This window comes from Pteronotus mesoamericanus, unplaced genomic scaffold (assembly GCF_021234165.1).
Source record: "Pteronotus mesoamericanus isolate MK-2021 breed Mesoamerican mustached bat unplaced genomic scaffold, CSHL_Meso_final contig_24, whole genome shotgun sequence".
In the NCBI taxonomy this organism is placed as follows: domain Eukaryota; kingdom Metazoa; phylum Chordata; class Mammalia; order Chiroptera; family Mormoopidae; genus Pteronotus; species Pteronotus mesoamericanus.
In genome coordinates this window covers 27,701,260-27,713,862 of record NW_026555100.1, presented here as the reverse complement: position 1 = coordinate 27,713,862, position 12,603 = coordinate 27,701,260, and positions in this window count along the sequence as shown.

The following is a 12,603-nucleotide window of genomic DNA, read 5'->3' as shown; positions in this document are numbered from 1 at the left end:
AGTAGACCAACAGCATCAAGTCATAGGTATACTAGGACCCTTAGTGAAGGTAAACTTTGGTGAATTTCCCGGGGGAGCTACGGGGCATTCAGAAAACTTCAGGAGGGCAGTGGCTGCCTATAGCGTGTGCATAAGAGGCCATTAGCACCAGAATTTAATAACATTTAATTTTTACAACAGTACGCTAAGGTGAAATTCAAATTATTCCCATATTATAGTCGAGGAAACTGAAGTTCAGAGAGGGTAAATCACTTTTCCAAGGTCACAGAGCTTGTCAATGTGGAGGATTGGGGAAATTCACCAAGTCCAGTGCTCTTTCCACTGAGCCACTGTGTCTCTGAGCAACATGATAAATTCCAAAGGGGTCTCCAGACTGTGAAGTTGTGTTTTCTGTGTAGGCACTGCTCACATGAATCTTTAATTTAGAACTCAAAAAGTCAGTTTGTTCACCTATTTCTTTAGTAGAGAGTGGGCCTTGTTATCCTATAAAATCACAGGCCAACCTTTCTTTGGCCTCTCAGAGCTCAGATGGTTGGTTTTACTGTATCCTGTTCTTAAGTAAAGAAATAAAGAAGAACAAAATGCAATGAAAATAAACAATAAGTTGTTAGTAATTGACTTCTGGCTAAGATGGAGGCATAGGTAGATACACTTTGCCTCCTCGCACAACCAAAAGAAGGAAAACAACAAATTTAAAAACAAAAAATAGACAGAACTGCCAGAAAATCAAACTGTATGAAAATCCAACAACAAAGGAGTTAAAAAAGAAACATTCACCCAGACCGGTAAGAGGGGCAGAGATGTCCAGCTGGGGCAGAGAGGCCCCGTGGCAAGGCGGCGGCGGCAAGGTGGTGACTGGCAGACTGGTTGGTCCCACATTTGTGTGCAGATAAACTGGAAGAACAGCTGGGGAGCAATACAGACCTGCAATCCAGGGTTGCAGGAAAAAGAAAGCCTCAAAACCTCTGGAGGTAAAAATTTGTGGGGGTTGCGGTGGTCAGAGAAACCCCCAGCCTCACAAAAGAGACCGTTGGAGAGACCCACATGGTCCTAGAATGTACAAACCCACCCACAAGGAAATCAGAAAGGGCCCGATTTCCTTGTGGGTAGAAGGGGAAGTGACTGAAAGCTGACCAAGAGCCAAGGAAGCAGTGTTGTTCCCTCTCAGACCCCTCCCCCACACACAGTGTCACAACTCAGCAACCTGGGTTGCCCCTGCCCAGGCGAATACCTAAGCTCCGCCCCTTCAGTGTAACAGGCACGTTGAGACAAAGAAATGTGGCCCAAATGAAAGAACAGATCAAAGCTCCAAAAACAGAAATAAGCGATGAACAGATAGCCAGCCTTTCAGATGCACAGTAGAAAACACTGGTTATCTGGATGCTCAATGAATTGGTTGAGTATGGTCACAAAATGGAGAAAAAAGTGAAGGTCATGCAAAGTGAAATAAAGAAAAACATACAGGGAACCAAACAGTGAGGGGTAGGAAACTGGGACTCAAATCAACGATTTGGAGCAGAAAGAAGAGCTAAACATTCAACCAGAACAGAATGAAGAAACAAGAATTCCAAAAAATGAGAAGAGACTTAGGAATCTCTGGGACAACTTTAAATGATCCAACATCTGAATCATAGGGGTTCCAGAAGGAGAAGAGAAAGAGCAAGAAATTGAAAACTTATTTGAAAAAATTATGAAAGGGAATTTCCCCAATCTGGCCAAGGAAGTAGACTTCCAGGAGATCCAGGGAGCTCAGAGAGTCCCAAAGAAGTTGGGCCCAAGGAAGCACACACCAAGACACATCATAATTAAGTTACCCAATATTAAAGATAAAGAGAGACTCTTAAAAGCAGCAAGAGAAAAGGAGAGAGTTACCTACAAAGGAGTTACCGTAAGACTATCAGATGATTTCTCCAAAGGAACCTTGCAGGCAAGAAGGGGTTGGCAAGAAGTTTTCAAAGTGATGAAAAGCAAGGATCTACATCCAAGATCACTCTATCCAGCAAAGCTATCATTTAGAATGGAAGGGCAGATAAAGTGCTTCCCAGATAAGGTCAAGTTAAAGGAGTTCATCATCGCCAAGCCCTTATTATATGAAATGTTAAAGGGACTTATCTAAGAAAAAGAAGATCAAAAACTATAAGCAGTAAAACAGAGAGGAGAGGGAGGGGGAGAGTGAGAGGGAAGAATGGGGGGAAAGTTACAGGGAATAAGCAGCACAAGTAGTAGGTACAAAATAGGCAGGGGAGGTTAAGAATAGTATAGGAAATGGAGAAACCAAAGAACTTACATGTACAACCCATGGACATGAACTAAGGGGAGGGGGAGTGCTGGGGGGTGGAGCAGTGTAGGGTGGAGGGGAATATAGGAGAGGAAAAAAGTGGGACAATGTAATAGCATAATCAATAAAATAAATAAATAAATAAGCTGTTAATAATTGCAATTTTGTTAAATTCCCCCTGGTTTCTCCCTGCCAAATTCCAAATTCTTTAATTTTTCTGGGCTGTGGGATATGAGCAGACCTAACCCTACCACCAACCTTACCCCACCCCTACCATCTTTCTTCTTGCCCTTCTGTTTTCTTCTTTCCTTTTTCTTGTTCTTCCGTCCTGCACAGGTGGAGCTGGTCTCTCTTGGTGGGTGACAAAAAGGGATTGAGGGTTTGAATGAACATTTTTATCTGTGACTTGGATGATGGAATCAGAGTCTCAAGTTGAAGGTATTTCCTAGATGAAATGAGTGAAACTTTAGAAGAGGAGATCTAACCCCCAATCTGTCATATATCATGTCTTCAAGAGCCTTGAAGTGCTATTGTAGGCCCTGGAGGTAAATGAGAAACAAAAGACACGGGCCCTGCCCTCCAAGGCATGTAATGTGCTCGTGGACGGCCACGAGAAGATGGGGACTAGCAGACAGCCTGGAGCAGGCTCTCCCAGCCTGGAGGGAGGATGAGGAGGTCTGTGGGGAAGGAAACATGTCATGGGGACAGACCCAAGGTACTGGCTTGATGCCAGCAGTGAACAATCCAAAGTTGGGAGACAAACCTGCTCAGGTGGTGAGTCAGACAGTCCGGTATTTACGTCCAGGTCCCGGCTTCACAAGCTATGCGATGCTGTGTAGGCTCGTCACTCCTTTGAGCTTCATCTTCTTCATCTATCAAGTGGAGCTGATGTAGTATATACCTGCCTTTTTAGGTTGTTGTGAAATTTATGGTATATCGCATGTAAAGCGCTTATCCGAGGACTTTGCCCTCAATAATCAAGATTGGGTCAGATCTTGTCTAGCAGAGAAAAGTAAACCTTTTCGTTTTTCTTAATGCATGAAGCTAGAAAGCAGAAGATCAAGCTGAAGCACAAATAAATCATTTCTCTTTAGACATCTCAGCAGGAACGTTGACAACGAACACTGAAGAGATTCTTCCTCTCATTTCCTAAAATTTCTGTCTCGTGAATAAACTAGTGAGCAAAACTCAAATGTCTCAAAGGACGACTGTAAACATGATTATTCCTTTGTCCTTTTGAAATCAATTATTTCAACCCAAATGATTGAGCTGGGTTACTGGATATCTCTGCTTCAAATTATATTTGCTTTGGGAAATCCAGAATTACAGGAGAATTGAATGTCTTGTGGCAGATTCTTTGCTGTGTTTGGAGAGTAGAAGAAACCTTTGCCAGTAGAGCTCAGAGTTACAGTCATGTTTTCACTGTCACTGGTCCCAAAAGCTGGGCTTCTTATTAGTTTTCAAGTGAGTTTATTTTCACAAAATCAATATGGGTGTGATGAGATCTGATAAGGCCTTCCTACAGGAAAGAACAACATTCTGAAGTCTGACTTGCTTTTAGAAATCCTTGGCCTTAAATCAAAGTTGGAGGCATATTTATATTTGGGGGTAGAAAAGACCAACTGAGACTTGGTAAACAAGCAAATGAACATAAAATTGGACCCTAAGGAGAAGAATTGCAGCTTTGATAAATGGCAACATAATTTGGAAAAGAGATGCCTTTATTTAAACACCATCATAGCCAAGTGGCCTGGGATGAAGACTTTGCAATAGGTTCCTAAGCAGACCACACGAAGTAGGGCTCTGAATTGCAATGGATCCTTTCATTTACCACTAAATTAGTCCCTTATTAAAATGATGCTGGTTTCTGAAAGAAGGTTTTCATATTGAAAAGAGAATTTGCTTGAAAGAACTTGTCGAATCTATTATATAACTCTGAATAATTTGCCCTTTTAGGTCAACATTACTGGTGTTTGAATTAACCTTGCAGTGCCTTAAACACAGAAGGATTCAACTTAGTTTTACTCCTTTTTGATCTGGATTTTTGGAGAAGCCTCAGCAATATTTCCTTGAAATGTTCCACATTTTCAATTTAAATACATGCTTTATCTTCTATGTTTTGGAGGTAACACTACAACCTTGTAAAACTAGCAGTCATTAAGATTATAAACAGCTATTTGTGCTCATTGTGGCTCCACAGTAGCAATGATTTGAAATGGATAAACCCAAGGTATGAAGATTTGGCAGCAGTCTTGTTTGCTATTTATTAATCAAGGGGAGGCTGGTTTCCTCCTTTGGGTTGTGGCCCGTTCTCCACCTTCTGTGTGGGGAGAGGGAATGGGTGTTAACGATTGAGAGCTGCAGATGATCATCTACCTCACGTCTAACAGTTAGTGCTGGCTGTCTGTCAGGCACTGGGTTAGACTGTAGAGACTTATGAACAGAACCAAGTACAGTCCAATAGAAATCCCAGAAATAAATCTACTCATGTATGGTCAGCTGATCTTTGACAAGAGCACCAAGAATCCACAATGGAGAAGGATAGTCTTCAATAAATGGCGTTGGGAAAATTGGAAACCCACATGCAAAAATAAATAAATAAGTAAATAAATAAAAGTGAACCCATATCTTTTACCATGCAGAAAAATTAAGTCCAAATAAATTAAAGGCTTATGTATAAGACCTGAAACCATAAAGCTCTATGAAGAAAACATAGGGGAAAATCTCCTTTATGTTGGTCTTGGCAATGATTTTTTTTGGATATGACACTAAAAACACAGAAAACACAACCAAAAATAAATGAGTGGGACTACATTAAACTAAAAAGCTTCTGTGTAGCAAAGGGAACAATCAACAAAATGAAAAGGCACTGGGCTAGACCTATAGGATGGGAGAAAATATTTGCAAATCATTATCTGATAAGGGGTTAATATCCAAATTTTTTAAAAAAAGGAATATACACAATTCAAAAGCAAAAAACTAGAAACCAACCAAACAAACACCCCACACAAATAACTCAATTTAAAAATAGGCAAATGACCTGAATAGACATTTCTCCAAAGAAATACAAACTGCCTAGTTTAGTGCCTGGCACATAATGATACCTCAGCAACTCACCTTGTTGTTACTCACCAACTATTCTTGTTAGTTTTGAGCATGTCTATTTCCTTGTTAGTTTTACTCAGGTTCTAAGAGCTGTCTAGAGTGCAGTCAGGAACACCACCCATATTTCTTAACACCTAGCATATCTCTTAACATTCCATTGTTCATCTCGGAATTTCAGGCAGCTTTCAATCACAGCGCCTCTTGAACTTTCTGTGCATTTGAGTCACTGAGGAATCTTGTTGAAATGTGGATTCTGATTCAGTTGGTCTGAGGTGGGGCCTGAGCTTCTTCATGTCTAATAAACTCCCAGGTGATGCCCATACAGCTGGTGTATAGCCCACGCTTTGAGTAATGAGGATCTATACAGACCTCAGTGAGCTCTTTGAGGCTACCTGAGTCTCGCGGGGAGAAACAGGAGCCTACGGAAGGCAGAGGGACCAAGACTGTAAGAGCTGCACCGGGCCACACCATGGTCTGCTTCTCTCCCTAGTCTGGCCCAGTGCCTCACCTGCAGTAGTCAGTCAGTATGAGGTGAATGGCATCAGGCCACCGTCAGTAGTGCAGTTCTTGAGGACTGAATCAGTAGTCAGGCAGGGAGAGAGAGAGACAGAGAAAGAGAGACAGAGATTGATTATTTCAGACCAGAAACCAGGAAGCTGGAAATTCAGATAAGAGTTGATATTGAGGTCTTGAGTCTGAAATTGGTAGGACAGGCCAAAATTTCTAGAGCCAGAATTACTTCTTCCCTTGGAGAGCTTACTTTTTGCTTTTAAGGCCTTCAGTTAACTGGATGAGGACCATTTACATTATAGAGGGTAATCTGCTTTACTTAAAGTCAACTGATTGTAAATGTTAATCACATCTGCAAAATACCATCACAGCAACATCTAGACCAGTGATTTTCAACCTTTTAAAAATCTCATAGCACACATAAACTAATGAATAAAATTCTGCAGCACACCAAAATAATTATATTTTGTGCCTGACAAAAAATAGATATAACTTTGATTCATTCACACTGGATGGCTGTTGTTGTGTTGGCTGTTGTCATTTTTAATTTGTCAGTCTGAGGGAAAAGAAGTCAGTACCCTGACAAAATATTCGAGTATTGCATGTTTTAAAAATTCTTGCAGCACACTATTTGAAAATGGCTAATCTAGACTAGTGTTTGACTGAACACCTAACTGGGCACCATAGCCTACAACTGGGCATCATAGCCTGTCAAGTGACATGTAACATGAAGCATCGTAAGAGCCAAAAGGCATGGTCTGTTCCATGGCTTGAGGTCTCCTCCACTATGTCAGAGTGTGAATGAGTCTCTGAAATACACCTCCCTCTGGGACAAAAACTCCATGGGCCTGACTCCCATCATGGGGTTTGAAAGGTGTCGTTAAAATTGAGAATTGCTTGTGATTGTAGTTTATGCTTTGTTATATACAACTTGAGCCCAGTTGACCAACTTTTGGCATTGGAGGCTAGATTTCCTATAAAAAACAAGAAAGTTACTCTATTTCAAATAGCAGTTCCCTTGGAGTGTCAAGCTCTGAGATGAGTATTCAGATCCTGTTTATGTGGGATTGTACCACCAGACTGTAGGCAGTGGATGCTTCCTTCCAGGGCATCTTGGACAGCTATTAAGGCCTCTGCTGTGGGCAGACCGATTCTGGCCTCAGAGGGGAGGTGAAGAGATGCTCTGCAGTCCTCAGGGAAATGCCTGGTGAGTAAACCACGCTGTGGGAGTGTGGTAGAAGGCACATTCAACACTTTGCATTTAACTTTGCACAGCTTTCCCAATGCATTTTTCCATCTGTGATTTTATTTTTTCATTAACGTAATCTGGCAGATAGTCGAGGTAGAGATTGTTAACCTCCATTTTTTTTTTCCCTGCTGGGATGAAATGGTATGATTTCCTGGTCTAATTGCTTTAGGCTAGATAGCAAAAAGGAAAATGTGACACTGTGGAATCTGGTAATATGAGATGGAATTTCTACTTCATCCATCACTAGCTGAGTGATCTTAGATAAGTAACCTCAGTTCTGTAAACCTGAAGTTCCATATTTATAATACTTAGCGTGAATGTTTGAGGATTATATGTGCTAATGTAGCTCAGCATCTGCCATCTAGTAATTGCTTGAAAATGGGCCCTGACTGGGGTGGCTAAGTTGGTTAGGCGTCGTCCCGCAAAATGAACCAGTTTGATTCCCAGTCAGGGCGTATGCCTATGTTGTAGGTTTGGTCCTAGGTTCGGGTGTGTACAAGAGGCAACCTGTTGATGTTTCTCTCCCCGTCTTTCTCTCTCCTATCCCCTCTCTCCCACCAAGAAAAAAAATTAATAGAAAAATGGTGACAACTTTTTGGTATTACTGTAATAGGCACACCTTGGGGGCCTGCCCACCCTCAGCACCCTAATCTGGTGCTGTTTCCACCCACAGCCCTGAAGGAGGTGCTGGCTCAGGTTCCTGGGTTTGCACTGTGTGACCTACTGCTCAGCTATGTCATACTTAATTGGGTGAAGGAATGTTGCCTGACCCAGGTTGGACTCGATTCTTCTTGGAATTTGGAATTAGAACATTGAGGAATTGAGCCATTGAGCTGCAGGGGACTGAGGTGAAAGGCCATGTAGTCTTGGGGACTCAGTCAACCAGGATGACTGCTGTATACGCTGAGGTAGTGGCAGAGAAAGCCCTTTAATTGAGAGAAAGAGGGAAGTAGACAGAGACATAGGGAGAGGGGACAGGTCATGCAGCCCTTAAAAGACAGAATCTTTTTGGTTCACACGAAGGCGGGCGAGTTCTTTCCTGACCTTGCACTCCATGGGACCTGTGTCCTTACAACGATTCACCTTCCCTTCTCCTGGGCTGGCTTGAGTGGGCATCTGTTCCTTGTCATGAGAAGATCAATGATGAGAACCAAACAGAGGAAGAAATGGGGCTTCTGAGAGGTAGAATGAGTTGGTAGAATCTAGGTACTCAGTTGGGGGCTCATTCTTTGCTGCTCTATAATACGCCTTGTCTGCAATCTACAGTTGTTGCAGGTGTGATTCCCGTGTCCTGGCTGCTAACTGGGGGTCTGTGAGGTAGGTTGGGGAAGAGGTACGGTTGTCAGGGCAGAGGTGGTTAGTCCTGCCCTGAAGTGTTTCCTTGCTGACTTCAGCTTCTCCTCTGTGTTCCATGTGGCTGGTCTCCCAGGCTCAGCTCAGAGCAATGAAGGTGCCTCTGGTATTTTCTTCCTTGAGCTGGGCACCAACTCTTGGCGGCCTCCCTGCCCATGTTTCTCTAAAGATAAGAAGGTACTGGGTTAGTGGAGATGGATTCCAGAGCATCTGAGTCAAGTTGGCTCCCACTCAATGAAGTCGTCTGGCCTGGAAGGGCAGTGTGAGGGCTGAGTTGTTGAGGGAATCTGGGTACCACTTCAGAGGTGCTGGGTTCTCACATGGGCTACAATGTTGAGCATCCCATGAGGGTTGACTAGAACAGTGCTTCCCAAATTTGGGAACATTGAAGATCTGGCTGCATCAGAATCACAGAGGTGTTGTTTAACATAGAAATCCCTGAATCTCTTTGTTATTCAGGATGTCTGGAATGAGGCTTGGGAAGCTCTCATTTTAACAAATACCGGATGGTTCTGATCATCAGCCATGATGGAAACTACCGTCAGGTAGATGGCCTCCTTGGGGTCGGTCTAAAAATCTCCAAAATGATTTTGCAGCCAACACCATGTTTAAAAACTTCTGTAGTCTAATCCCCCCCTTCATGTTATGGTTGGATTATTTCCCCCACTCCCTCAATTCAGGCTGAGGTCCTAAGCCCCAGAACCTCAGGATATTACCTTATTTGGAAATAGGGTCATTGCAGATGGAGTTAGTTAAGATGAGGTCACGCTGGAGTAGGCGGACCTTTAATCCAAGATGACTGATCTTATTAAAAAAGGAAATTTGGACACAGAAACAAAGACATACAGAAGGAAGGTGACATGAAGACACAGGGAGAACACCACGTGAATTAGGCTGTCACAGGACAAGGAACACCTGGGGCTACCAGGAGAGGCAGGAAAATGTCCTTTCTTTACACATTTCAGAGGCAGCATGGCTCTGCCAACACCCTAATTTCAGACTTCCACCCACCAGGACAGGGTAACAATAGATTTCCAGTGTTCTAAGTCCCTAGGTTCTGGTATTTTATTACGGCATCTCTTGAAAATTAAGACAGATGCTTTTAATTTGTTAGTTTTTAATACCGGCTACCCGCCACTCCATTCCTCTGAGCTGCTCTGTCTGCTTTCTTGGGTGTGAAATGACGATTCCGTAAGGCTGGAGTGCAGCCTCGGGACGCTCTGGCGGCTGGTGGGGGTGAAGTGTTTGCAGTTCAGGAAATCTTCCCGCCTGTGAGGAATGTGACAGTGCCCCTTGAGTCGAAGAGAAGCCTTAATGGGGAAAAGGGAGGCTACTTTTCCCCTTTTATGCCCCTTATGAATCTGACCATTTTCAGCAGTCAAGCGTCTATGAATGATCGTCAATTCAGTAAATTTGGAGTTTGTGATTACAGGTGAGAGAGAGGCCGTTTCTATCTGTGTCCAGATGAATCTGTTGCACAGAGGTTAGGAGCAGGGCCCTGGAGCCAAAGTGCTTGTGTCTGGGTCCTTCTGGCTGTGCGGTTTTAGGGAGGTGGCATCATAATCACTTGCAGGGCTTGTTGAAATTCATTGCTGGCCCCGTCCATGGAGTTTCTGATTCAGTAGGTCTGGGATGGCACCTGAGAACGCTTATTTCTACCAAGTTCCCTGGTGATGTTAATGCTGCTGGTCCAGGAACCACACTCAGAACTGCTGGCCTAGTTTCTCAAAGCCTCTGCTTTTCTTATCAGGCACATGGAGTTCCTGATGTTCCTCAATGCCAATCCTCTTGTGGAGATTAAGCAAGGTGATAAATGTGAGGTGCTTAGCACATAGCTATGCACGGGGCTCAGGAAACTCCAGCGAGCTTTCACTGTTCTTAACGCAAACGGAAGCCCTCCTCTGTGCTTGGCTTGCTAAGTCATCCTAAGCTGTTTCAGAGTCAAAGGCAATTCTGGATGGGAGGCAGAGAAATGTCACCTCTTGTTGGAGTTTTCAGAGAAGTAGATTATCCTCCTGAAACTAAGGGGCACTGACTGCTATGCTGAGGTTGCATCTTTTCAATGTGCCAGCAGTCGGGTGCTAGATGAGGCCATCGGGAGAGGTGGGATTGGGAGGAGAGGAGAGGGATGGGGTTTCACCTGCAGGCTCATCACTCAGATCGGGGGCCCTAACTGTTATGCTCAGGAGTTTGCTGGCCTTATATGGACCAGGCCTACAGTTGGCAATTCTGCTACTCCGCTCAGGGTACTGCCCATCCGTTCAGAAAACATTCCGCAGTCTGCTCCCATTCCCACACTGCCAACTGCAGACAGCGATTATCTGGGTGCCCAAGTGTTAAGTGCTGAGGCCTTTCAGAAACCACAGTATATGTTTGCCCTGTGTCTCCTCCAGCCTGGGCTGAGCACAGAGAAACGGAGTGTTCATGGATTGGCCTTCCTAACTCAATATGACATCCTGGCACCGAGTCTCCTCATTAGCTTGGTTCTTGGGATTCCAGCTTTGGAAACAAGACAGTTTATGTCAATAAAAATGCTTTGTTTCTGGGATTCTGGCTTCACCAGAAGATTGGGGGCTCTGGTTGGGAGCTGCTGGCTCGTTGCTAAGGTGCTTGGAGCTTATCCAAGTTCGCATTTCCCAGGAAGGTGGAGAATAGTTAATGATTACAAAGCTCTACAAATGTATATGCTGGTTCCTTTCTAATATCGCTTAAAAACACTTGTTTACCAAGAGGAGGAGATTTCTGGTTTTGTTTGGCTTTTGTGATAGTTGAACTTTGAGGGTAAAATTGGAGTCCTTTTTTCATGTGTTTATTGATAAAAGCTTCCCCTTTCAAAGTCGTGAGCTCTTCTTGAGCATATACTATGCACAAAGTAGCAATGTGAGGGGTAGTACGAAAAGTTAAGTCTCTTCCAGTTTAAATGGAGAGAGATGTGCCAGGTGAAGAGGTTATAATGTACAGACACAGAGAAAAACAGCCAACATTGGACAGAGAAGATGTAAAGACATTTTGTTTTCCATTTTCATGTTATAAAGTTTTTTATTGCCCAAAATATAAATTTTCCCTCTTGCCTTGGCTGGGTAGCTCCGTTGGTTAGAGTGTCTTCCCAATACGCCGAGGTTGCAGGTTCAGTCCATGATCAGGGCACATACAAGAATCAACCAATGAATGTATAAATAAGTGGAATGACAAATCAATGTCTCTCTCACTCTCTCACTCTCTCTCTCTCTCTCCCCCTCTCCTGTCAACAATAAAGAAAGATCTTTCCTCTGCCTTCTTCTGCTACAGGGCCTGGTAGTATCTCTTTGCACCCAAATTGTCTCTGCGTTACCTGCCCTTCCTGCACTGTCTTTTCCCAAATCCCAGTTTGGCTGCACATGCAGACTCATTATACAAATTAATGAGAAAACTCATTTGTTTTCTTGCCTGATTATTTGTGGTCTTTTCCTATATAGTATTTTCACCTGAACAGGTTTCAGCTGAATATTTATTCATTGTCTTTCCCACTAGCATATAGAATTCCAGGGGGTAGGGAACCTTCTCAGACTAGTCTGTCTTGGCAGCCAAATTGAAAAGACCAAAGTGAAAACATGGGGACAATTATGTAGCATGTTATTCACTAAATCCAAGTATACTAGGTCTCAGGTATACACTTTAAAACTAAACATTTTGTTTACTGCAAATGAAAGCAGAGCCTCTTTTATAGTTCCTCTCTGTGTGAAGTTCACTTATAACTTACCACACTCTCTCCTCTTTTATGGGATAATAGCTGGCTTTTTAAAAAACAACAGGCTTACCAAAGCTAAAGATAGTCTTTGCCATAAAATCCAACAATTATACTCCTAGCTATTTACTTAAAGGAGTTGAAAACTTATGTTCATACAAAAACTTGCATACAAATGTTTACAATAGCTTTATTAATTTTTGACAGAAATTGGTATCATCGAAGACATCCTTCAGTAGGTGAATGGATAAACAAACAGTGGTGCATCCTTACCATTACAAATGATTCAAGGTTAAAAAGAAATGCAATATCCAGCCACAAAAAGATACAAAGGAAACTTACCTGTATATTGCTAAGTGAAAGAAGCTGGTATGAACAGGTTAT